A 10,007-nucleotide genomic window follows, 5' to 3' on the forward strand; every position below is an offset into this window, starting at 1 on the left:
CTTAACCACTGCAGACCTGACCTCTGCCTTCACTGCTTTAGGTACTCTTCAAAAATCAACTCCCACTTTCTCGCATGTCAAATAACGTTATGTTCTTTACTAGGAAAGACTGAAGAAGCATGTCTTTGCTCTGCAAGCAATAAATTTCCAAAGCAGAACTTTGGGAAGACTGACATACCGCTAATTACCTTAAGTGCTTGAAAATCTGCACTAAATACATTTATATATATTCCATTAGACAATTTTCTGCAGCTTAGCTCTTTGAAATTGTTATATACATCTGCAAAGTTTCATTCCCTATAAATCAGAAATTGCATTGTGGAACTTGCATCCTTTGTTCTTCCTCTGCTTTTAAAGTCTGTTTACCAAATGCAGTATTTTTATTCACTGAAATTTCATAACAGATGGTGGGTGCAGACTGATAGTAAGGCATTTTCACAAGTAATAAAATGAAAATGCATTTGACCATTCTTACGGGCTCCCAAAGAACTCAATACCAGCAAAGTAGGGCAGGGAGGAAAGCAGGGGGAACTCCTACTTCTCTCGGCACTTCATCCCTGAGCCTCAGCTGGGTACTGCAAAGCACTGAAAATTCTGTGACCAATAAATAACACTCTCTATTTTGTCTCAATTGTTTCAGCAGCTCCAGACCACCCCCTTTCACCAGATAGACATTCTATCTAAAAGCTGTTGCATTAATGTTTTCTTCCATGTACAGCTAGCAGTTTTACAAGTTTTCCTATTTGAGCTGCACAGGGGCCACAAATGAGATCACAGCCTCTTTCTTCAAGATGCCACACAACATTATAAATCAAAAGCTACAACCTGAAGTCAACAAGACTGGCAAGGAAACGTTAAGTAGTATTATTCTTCACCCAAGTGAGACAGAGAGTGTCACTCCTTTGGGATAGGTCTAGATATTCTAGACAGCCCAGAAAGAAAATGCAGTTAAAGAAGATATATACAACTTTGGGCAAGGTTTCTCAAGTCAGGGTAGATTTACCCCAGTTCAGGGATATTATGGCTGTAATATTTTCCTCCTTCCCCTTCAAGTCTCCCGAGACTGTCATGGGATACCTAATGACAAGCCAAACTGACTTGCCTAGGATTAGTGTCAACATTTCCCAGAAACTGGAGGTAATTTTCCGAGTCCTCACCTAGCAGCCTATCATCACTTCCTTCCTTATTTCTGCATCTTCCAACACCACAGTGCGTTGAATGCAACCTTAGCTTTGAATAAAAGTATATCAGCAGTTATACACAGAGGAACACCAGGCTATAACCTTATATCCTTCCTCCTAGTCATGATACCCATCAAGAGCTTCAAAAAGGATGGAAGAAAAGTTAACTATTTCAAAATCACATGGCTGATAAAAGTATCTCCCCTTATATCAATAAGATATACACACTATGCACACTGTACAGCTATAGGTGAGCATTACTTTGGAAGCATACACATGACATCCCTCGTAATCTTCATCCTAAACTAGTGTAGCTTCAGATGTACTTATTTATTTAAGTCTCAGTACATACACTGAACCTCAGTTAAAATATAAAGGCAGCTACTATGCCAAAAGGAGATACTCTGAACTGTACTCAGCTGGGAGTCTCATTTTGTGCAACTTATAGAAAGGCTTCTGAAGAGCAGCATATTAACACAAAACAGAAATGGTAACTGAAAAGGGTACAATGACACAGTTCTCACAAATGTCTCATCAATAAACATCATAAAAGGCTTGCGTCAAGAAACACTACTCCATCAACCGGTATATGTAAACCACAGTAAATAATGAAAACATAAATACAAGAGCAATAAGGAAGGCAGGCAGGGAATACAAATGATATCGCTGAAGCACAAATAAAGCAGCAAGGTTACTGGTGAAAGCAGAGGGTATTTTCTATAAGGGAAATTGTGCATATCTTCCTGCAACAAAAGAGACTGGTTCTGGGGTGAAGTTTGTGCATAGACTCATTCTTTTATCAAGATGCTGGAGTTTAAAGAACCAAGTCCTTTAGGTTGCAAAGAGTCACTTGGGAAAAATAATTTGAATTTATCTTTAATTGAAGTACTTGCACATCTCACATTCACAGCTCTCATCAGAATTCAAGGAGCTTTTTTTTCTGCAGTGTAACTCACTTCAAACTGCCTCTGCTCTTGAATGAGTCTATCCATACTGTCCATTTTGGTTTGAGCAATGAACGCTGAATTCACCTGACTAGATTAACTGCCTGAAGCACCTCCATTCAGACAGGCAGTAAATGGGAAAGGTAAAAGAGATGCACCAAAGATGAAGAAAACAATAAGAAAACACTATAAGAAGGCTCATTTTATCCTGTGCTGCAGGAAAGGCTTGTCTCTAAAGGTATCAGGCAAATACAAATGCAGTCTTAAATTCATCCAATAAATGCATAAACCACATTTGCACAGAAAATGAATAAGCTAGCATTCACATGAAAGGAGTATTAAGAAATTAAGTTAAAAATTGGAATCTATTTATTCTTGAGTTGTTAAAGCACATGCATTTTCTGTAATTAGAAGCAAGCAACCACATAAGAAATGCAACCTTGTAACTTTTAATAGCTGAGGCATATAAGCATAATCAGCTTGCGATGGAAACTCCAGATTACATGCTCTCCTCTCTTGACCTTGGAGTCACAGTGTTTCTCGCTAGCTGTAATTAATATCCTTGTCTTAGAGGGGGCAATGACTTTGTACGGAATGTCCGTAAATGCAGGCACCCTAATATCCTTCGTATTGTCACAAGCGCCACGCACCCAGTCTAAGGCTGCTGCACACCAGCAGCTGAGCAGCCAGCACGTCTCATTTCTAGGCACAAAGGACTCACCACAGAAGCTTAATTTGGTGAACGCCCCGTTTACACAGTGAGGAGAGCACTGGAGAGCTGACCCTATAGTGTCTGCATAACAAAGACTAATCTTTTGCGTGGTAAACCAGCACGAAGTCTATCGACAAACTAAGCATTCGCTAAGCACTCGGGTGGTTCAGACCTTTGTCCTTCAAACTGCTCCCTTTGTTTACAAGTTTCACCAAAAGAAAAAAACAAGCAGTCTGAAAGAAAAACGTTTACATCTTGTTTGAGAGGGGGATTTATGTCCAGCTCTGCCCTTCATCAGATTAAATCTGACTGATGACTCCTCCAACTCCGGCTGAGGCCATAGCAACATGCATTATGGGGACTGACCAGGTATAAACTCAGTTTTATCTCAAAAGAAGAAAAAGCAAAGCAAAAAACCCTCAACAAACTAAGAGCACCCAATTTATCTTTCATCAGTCTCTCTTCATTAAAAAATAAAAATAAAAAAAAATATGTTTGTGCCCCTACCCCTCCATTCCTCAAAGATGAGAATTATCAGGCTAATAAACGATGATGAATGGTAGCAAGAAGTTTTGCCTCTCCACTGCAGGAGAAACTATTGTTGTCAGTGGCACCAGAGCAAGAGCTCAAGTCCATTCTGGAAGACCAGAATAAACTGATACAGAATGATGTGCAGAGTGAACTCTGAGAAATGCTGATTGTGAGATACCGAAATGTTATTTCCTGGAGTAATTATCTGCCTCACCGAGTGCACTGACATCAGCAGCACTAAGGTAGTTTGAAACTTCACACAGCACTGTGTGGCTCAGTTCTCCTGTTAAGCTACATACTTAGAGTAACATGCCTCTCCTCTTTACAGCATCAGTAAGAGTATTATATGTTTAAGAAAACTGGTCTATTTGCCTCTTAACTTCTTAAGTGTAAAACAGGATAGTTTCCTACCTGTAAGACATCTGTAAAAAGATGTTAAACTGCATATAAAGAACGTTCTAATCTGGGATAAAACACAGGCTCTTCCAAGAGCCACTGTCCCTGCAATCACACCCAGTAATGTGGTGCTCAGCCTCTCACAGATCACTGTGTTTTAATTATCTTCCTGTTTCAAGTAATAGTTAACCATTCACTGAACTTCCTGTCTCATTCTGTCTCTACACTGATAGATTTTGTACAAATACATACAGGTAACCCACCTGTAAAACCCTGGTAATTACAACAGTTTTACAATACGACCACGGTCTCAAAGGAAATTAAAATACAAAGGTTAGCAAACAGGGGCTCTGAGGCCTCCGGCGGGATGAGAAGAGATGTAAGAAACAAAGCCAGCACCTCAGCCCTTAAAAAACAGCAAGCCAGAAAGTACAGAGCAAGCACAGCGAAAGCAGAGCTGGACTGCAGCCATGCTCCTGCTCACGCCAGAGTGAGACTGTTTCTTGTGGCCTTTGATGGTAGAGGTTAGCACTGTCAACACGGCACAGAACGCTTCAAAACCTGTACACAGAGGTGCCTGTAACTTGAATAAAGACATTTAGAAGAGAAAGGTCATGGCCCAATGCATGGATCGCAAAAGGAAAGACATGTAGCAACTTCTCGTGGGGCACTGGGACAATTTGCATATGCTGCATACAAGACAGCAACACATGGCAGAGGAGTTTGTTGACAAGTTAATGACTGTGTTACTTACATTGGTGCCTAAACAAAAAAAAATATGCAAATCTGTATTTTCTTTCAAGTAAGAAGAAGTTCTGTATGTCTAACTTTGGAAACTGGTACCTAAAAATATGCATCTGTCCGTGGGAAAAAAATACTGTTATCACTGAATAATGGACCTCTAAAATTTAAAGCTCAAAGTCAACATAACTAAGACACTGCTATTTCAAATACCTGTTTCTTAGAGGGCTTCCTCCACAAATTCATATATGAATATACCTTGAAGGACTGTAGAGAGCTCCAAATATGTCACAAAAGGAAAAGGCTGTACATGTGTTTCTATAGAGAAAAGTGTTCTATCTGTGAAGGCTTGTACAGCAGTGACTTCTGCTGTGAAAGGCTTGTCAAACCAGCAATATCAGTTGTTAAGGTTGAAACTTCCTGGTATTGCTCCAATTACTCAAAACACTTAATATGCTTCAAACAGGACTTTCTGTTTCTGGCAGAAGCATTTAGAATGTGAGACGACTCAGTTCCTGTTCTTGTTCCTACAGCAAAGGGAAAAGTGTCTATTAGTGGGCAAAGGATAGAGACAAAACTCATTGTTTACTAGTCCCAAAACAAGAACAAAACTTTTTCATTATCAGTAAATTCTGAACACAGGTGGTTTCAAATGAGTTTTCAGGACTTACACCTGACATTTTGATCTGATGCCACTGCATCTTATCAGAGTTAAAAGCGGAGAGAGTTTTAGTGAACTTCCATTATGGCTGCATCCTACAAACGGTGAAGGATTTTCTTAATAGGGAAGAGTGCAACAGCACATCTAACAGCCTGTGCCTCTAAGAGAAAACTATAATAATGGGCTTTGAAAAAGTCACTTTGTTTTTTCATTTAAAAAAAATAGAAAAAAGTGGTTTCAACAAAGAGCTTTACCTACAACAAAAGAGCCCATGAATCCTCACAAATTTCAATAGAGTTATCTTCTGGAAAAGCAATTACTAATGGAACTAAAACCATCTGTTGCCCATAAATTAGAACCAGTTAAATATCCATCGGAAAATATTTATTTGACTAAACAAAAGAACTGTCTGCATCCCACTGTTTAAAGCCAACTTTCTTGCATGTGTGTTCATGAATAGGTGGAAAATAACTCCCTGCACAGGCTATACACATTGAGTTAGTCAGCATAAACTGTCACAAAGGCTTTCCATTTTAAGTCATACCTTTTATAAGTAGGACTTGACACTGAGCCAGTCAGCCTGATGCTCTCTCATGCTTTTTGCATACTTTAGAGACTAGATTATTATTGTCTGGTCTCAACTAAAGATCTGTGGCCATACAAGGCTTAGTATGCCTCCATCAATTCAGAGTCATTGTTACAAAATAGCCCGTAATAGGTGTTGGGATTTAACACACCAGAAATGTTGGATTTACAGATAAGAAATATGCAATACTTTTCAATCCCTTCAAAACTACCATTATTTGAATTCCCATTAACTGCGCATTATAGACTGCAGCATACATTATTTTAAGACTCAGTCACTTCGGTTTTTCATGCCACAGGTAGCAGACGTTGATTTACAATCATCACTAAGGCTGCAAGTTCTCACCATTCATTTTGCTAATACTTTTGTCTTATGGAAGAAATTGTCATAGAATCCACGTCCTTCTATTTTCTTAAACCTAAGTTTAAGTCTGGTTTGTTTCTTTGGTTACTGAGGTACTTAATGTTTTACAAAAAAACAAGAGAAGAATTTTCTGCCAGGCTTGTGACCTTGAGGATGACAGCTTAAAACTCTGCTCTTAATCTTGCAAGAAAAAACAATCAGTGCTTAAAAATGACTGTAAATGAGACACTGTAACTAGAAAAATAAACAGAGTGCCAGAGATAATATTTGACATGTCTGTTGCATCAAGGAAGAGTTTCTCAAATTTTAAAATAACAATCTGGTAAATGCAAGTCACCTTCTATGTATTATTGTTCCTGCTGAAGAAATAATTTTTAATGTCTTCATCTATTGTAGTTTTTGTACTGGCCATATTAATATACTGGGAAAAGACAGATTTAGTCTGTCTCACATACCAGAAATTTTTTTTTTCCCCTCCAGTCATTACATTCTGTAACTATACGCAATAATAATCCCTAGCAAACTTTTAACGATGAGTAATTACATAATGTAATTCCTGTTTTGAGTAGCTGGCTTGTGATACTTTGTAAAAGGTACTTTTCCAGAAACTACTAAACATTTTCCTGAAAACAGGGAATACCAAGAAATTTGATAAAACATGCCAACAGCCATCCTTTTGCAGAAACTTAATGCCTCATTTTAATGTTTATCAAATTAAATATTCCATTCCAATTTATTTTATTTTCCAAATATAATTTTCAGGTTCAAAATACCTTTTTAAGGTAGGTATGTTAAAAAATCAAACAGATGGCTACATAATTGCAAAATAGAACATCATTTTTTTAGGATTTTTATCAGCTTCATTCTAAACAATTTGCCATATTTCACATTGACTAACATATATTGGTCATTTACTTATCTGTAGTGGCACTAATTTTCAGGAAGTCTTCTTGGTGTGTGTGTTATTTGCAGAATTAGAATTATTGTTAAAAACCAGAAGAACAACAAAGAAAACAAACCACCACAGTCAGAAAGCAAAGGAATATGTATTCAAGGGGAATTCCCACACTGGGTAGGTCAGCTCACCTAACTTCCTTCCCCCACCCCCACCTTGAGGAATAGGGTACTTTAGTTTGGAGTCACTACAGAACCATTAATTCACACCATGAAGTAGGAGGACTCAATGGATTATGATGGAACAAACCCTTATTTAAACAAAAAAGGTATCTGATAAGTTGCATGGGATAACAAAAAGCCACAAAAAGCAAATTATTGAAAGAAACCAGGCTTATATCTGGCATACTTGAAAGCTGTCTCCGGATTAAAGACCTCCTTAAAAAATTCAATGGAAAAATAACAAACCGTTTCTGTTTTAAAGGGCAAGATAAGATTGTGGTAGAGCTACAAACTTTCTGTAAATTGATTCTTCCTTGATCCAATAGATTTAATTGTTCTGTGCCAGGAGAAAGAAGCCCTTTTCCTTTACCAACATTACTTTTAATGCCTAGAAAGCAACATTTCCATTTGTTCATGTGGCAGTAAACCCTGGCTATTCAAAGCAGCTTCATTCAATCTAGAAAAGCTGCAGAGAAGAGGCATCAGGAATGGAGAACCTACCATTTAAGAGTCTAAGAGGCAAGTTTGTTTAGCCTAGTAAAACAGAAGCTGAAAGTACATATTCTACATCATGTAGTACATCTGAAGCAAAGAAGTTAAAACACTATTTTCACAAGAACAAGTATTATGGTGCCACAGATGCATCTGGTCTGGGCATCAGATGATTTCTAAAAATAAGAAGTTGGATTTTAAAAGTCTCATTGTCAGAGCACTGAAAGCAAGAAAGAAAATTCCTTTCAAACTTTGGCTTAACTGTTTCACAAAAGGATTTCTGTTTCTAAGTAGCTCTTGCTGCAGTTAAGAGAACTGAAAAGCATTTTAAGGGTCCCTGACCTCCAACATCCAACACTGGTTTGTTGCTGTTCCTGGTTTTTCCATTATGCATTACAGACTGCCTACATCTTCAAATGACTGACACTAGAGAGTGTAAACTAAAAATTAGGATTTGGTGCAGGAGTAGGTTGGAAAAGAAAGAAGAAAAATATGGCTAGTTCTGTTGAGTTCCAGCATTTCAGAACTCTTTTTATAAACTCACCTCTTATAACCTCATTAACATCCTAAGTTACAGCAAAAATGCTTATAATTTGAATAGTGGCAGTTTGTTTCTAGTGAAAGTCAAGCACCATTTGTGGATTTCAATAATTTGTAGCAAGTCAGTTCAGCTACAGTTCACTTCTGCATACCTTACCAGTGCTGTGTTACCACAGAATCAGAACAGTGAACAAAGGGAAATCCAAATTAACTCAGAGATTGCAGCTTCTGTAACCCAGCAGAGGTCATAAAATCCTAAAGCAGGTGTGTGGACTTTTTCAAGTCATCTTCTTATGCTTACCAAGTAGGTTCTTTTATAAATGTACCGCTGACACTGCTGGAAACATAGTAAGGCATCACTTTCAGAAACTGCAGACATGGAATCCTTGCTAAAGCATTATGTTAAACTGCAGGCTGCTGAATGCTGGAGTGGATCAGCCACTGCTGTTCACAAGATCAACACTGAATATAACAAGTGTCTAGAATCAAATCAGTAATTATTGCACAGAAACAGTGCAGTACTTTCATGGAGTACTTGCCAAAACTGTACACCTGTGCATGGTTACCCAGCAGAAAAATGTCAACTGTAAAGAAAAATGCAGCAGCAACTGTTGATCAGAAACCCCATTTCAGCTCCAGAAGGAACAGAACCACAAATGCGGAGCCAGGACTGGAAGCATCCTGCTAGGGTTAGCTTATCCAAAGACTGAAGCACTCTGAAATACACCATGAAGAAGCACAGCTGTGGACTGAAAGCCAGTGCAGCCCCAACACGTCCTTACTCTACACTGCCACGAGACAGCTCTGCTCACGTCCTGTGCAGAGCAACAGAGCAGTGTCAGAATCAGATAAGAATTCAAGTGTCTCTTGGAGTTCAAACCATGCAAATCTGAGGGAATCTCTGACATGTAAGTCCAGGAGGATGAAGAGGATATGTGACAGATTTTTACAACTCCATTTGAATTATTTTGCAGTTGTAAAATAGTCATTCTGGCACAAAATACATGGTAACACCCTGAAAAATGAATTCTAAATAACTGAACCACAAATCAGTCAAAGCAGGTCTTAACAGATCACACTATAATTGCAGCTATTAACCACACATTTTTTACTACAGTACAAGACAGGGTATAAAACTATGAGTATTCATTTGAACGTTAGAAACACATTTGCAGCCAGAAGGCCACACAGTTCATCAAACCTCAGATATAAGTGATAAATATGCCACTGTGGGACCAACCTTAAGGGTTGCTGAGGACAAGCAGCTTGTATCACTGTCCTGGAATTCAACTCTGTGTGTTTGGTTTCTTCCATAACTGCACTTACTCAATTTTGCATCACAAACCTACTTGTTACTGTAATAATGTGAGCAATTGCTAGGACTCTCAAATCAAATCTCAAAAAAAGGGAACAAGTTTCTATCTCTTACCTTAGGATCTTTTGACTGACTCCACTAGAATTATCATCTCAAAATGCTATAACGAACATGCCATCACAGAACTATAAGACTTACAATTGCATTTAGACCCCTTGCAGGTACTTAGAATGCATTTTCAGCCTTTTATTGCTTATACTAGCTAGTCATCAGACAGGCTCGAAACTTAAAGTTTGTGACAGGTGGGCCACAAATACGGTCCTAATATTTAGATGATTCGAACATCTAAATGCTATGGTTAAATGCTAAGCATTTGTGGGCCAGGCAGATTTGGTAAATGAAGGAATCATGACGATTTTAACAGATAAG

This window comes from Pezoporus occidentalis, unplaced genomic scaffold, assembly GCF_034315485.1.
Source record: "Pezoporus occidentalis ecotype Australia unplaced genomic scaffold, CSIRO_AGI_Poc_V1 ctg101, whole genome shotgun sequence".
Lineage (NCBI taxonomy): Eukaryota > Metazoa > Chordata > Aves > Psittaciformes > Psittacidae > Pezoporus > Pezoporus occidentalis.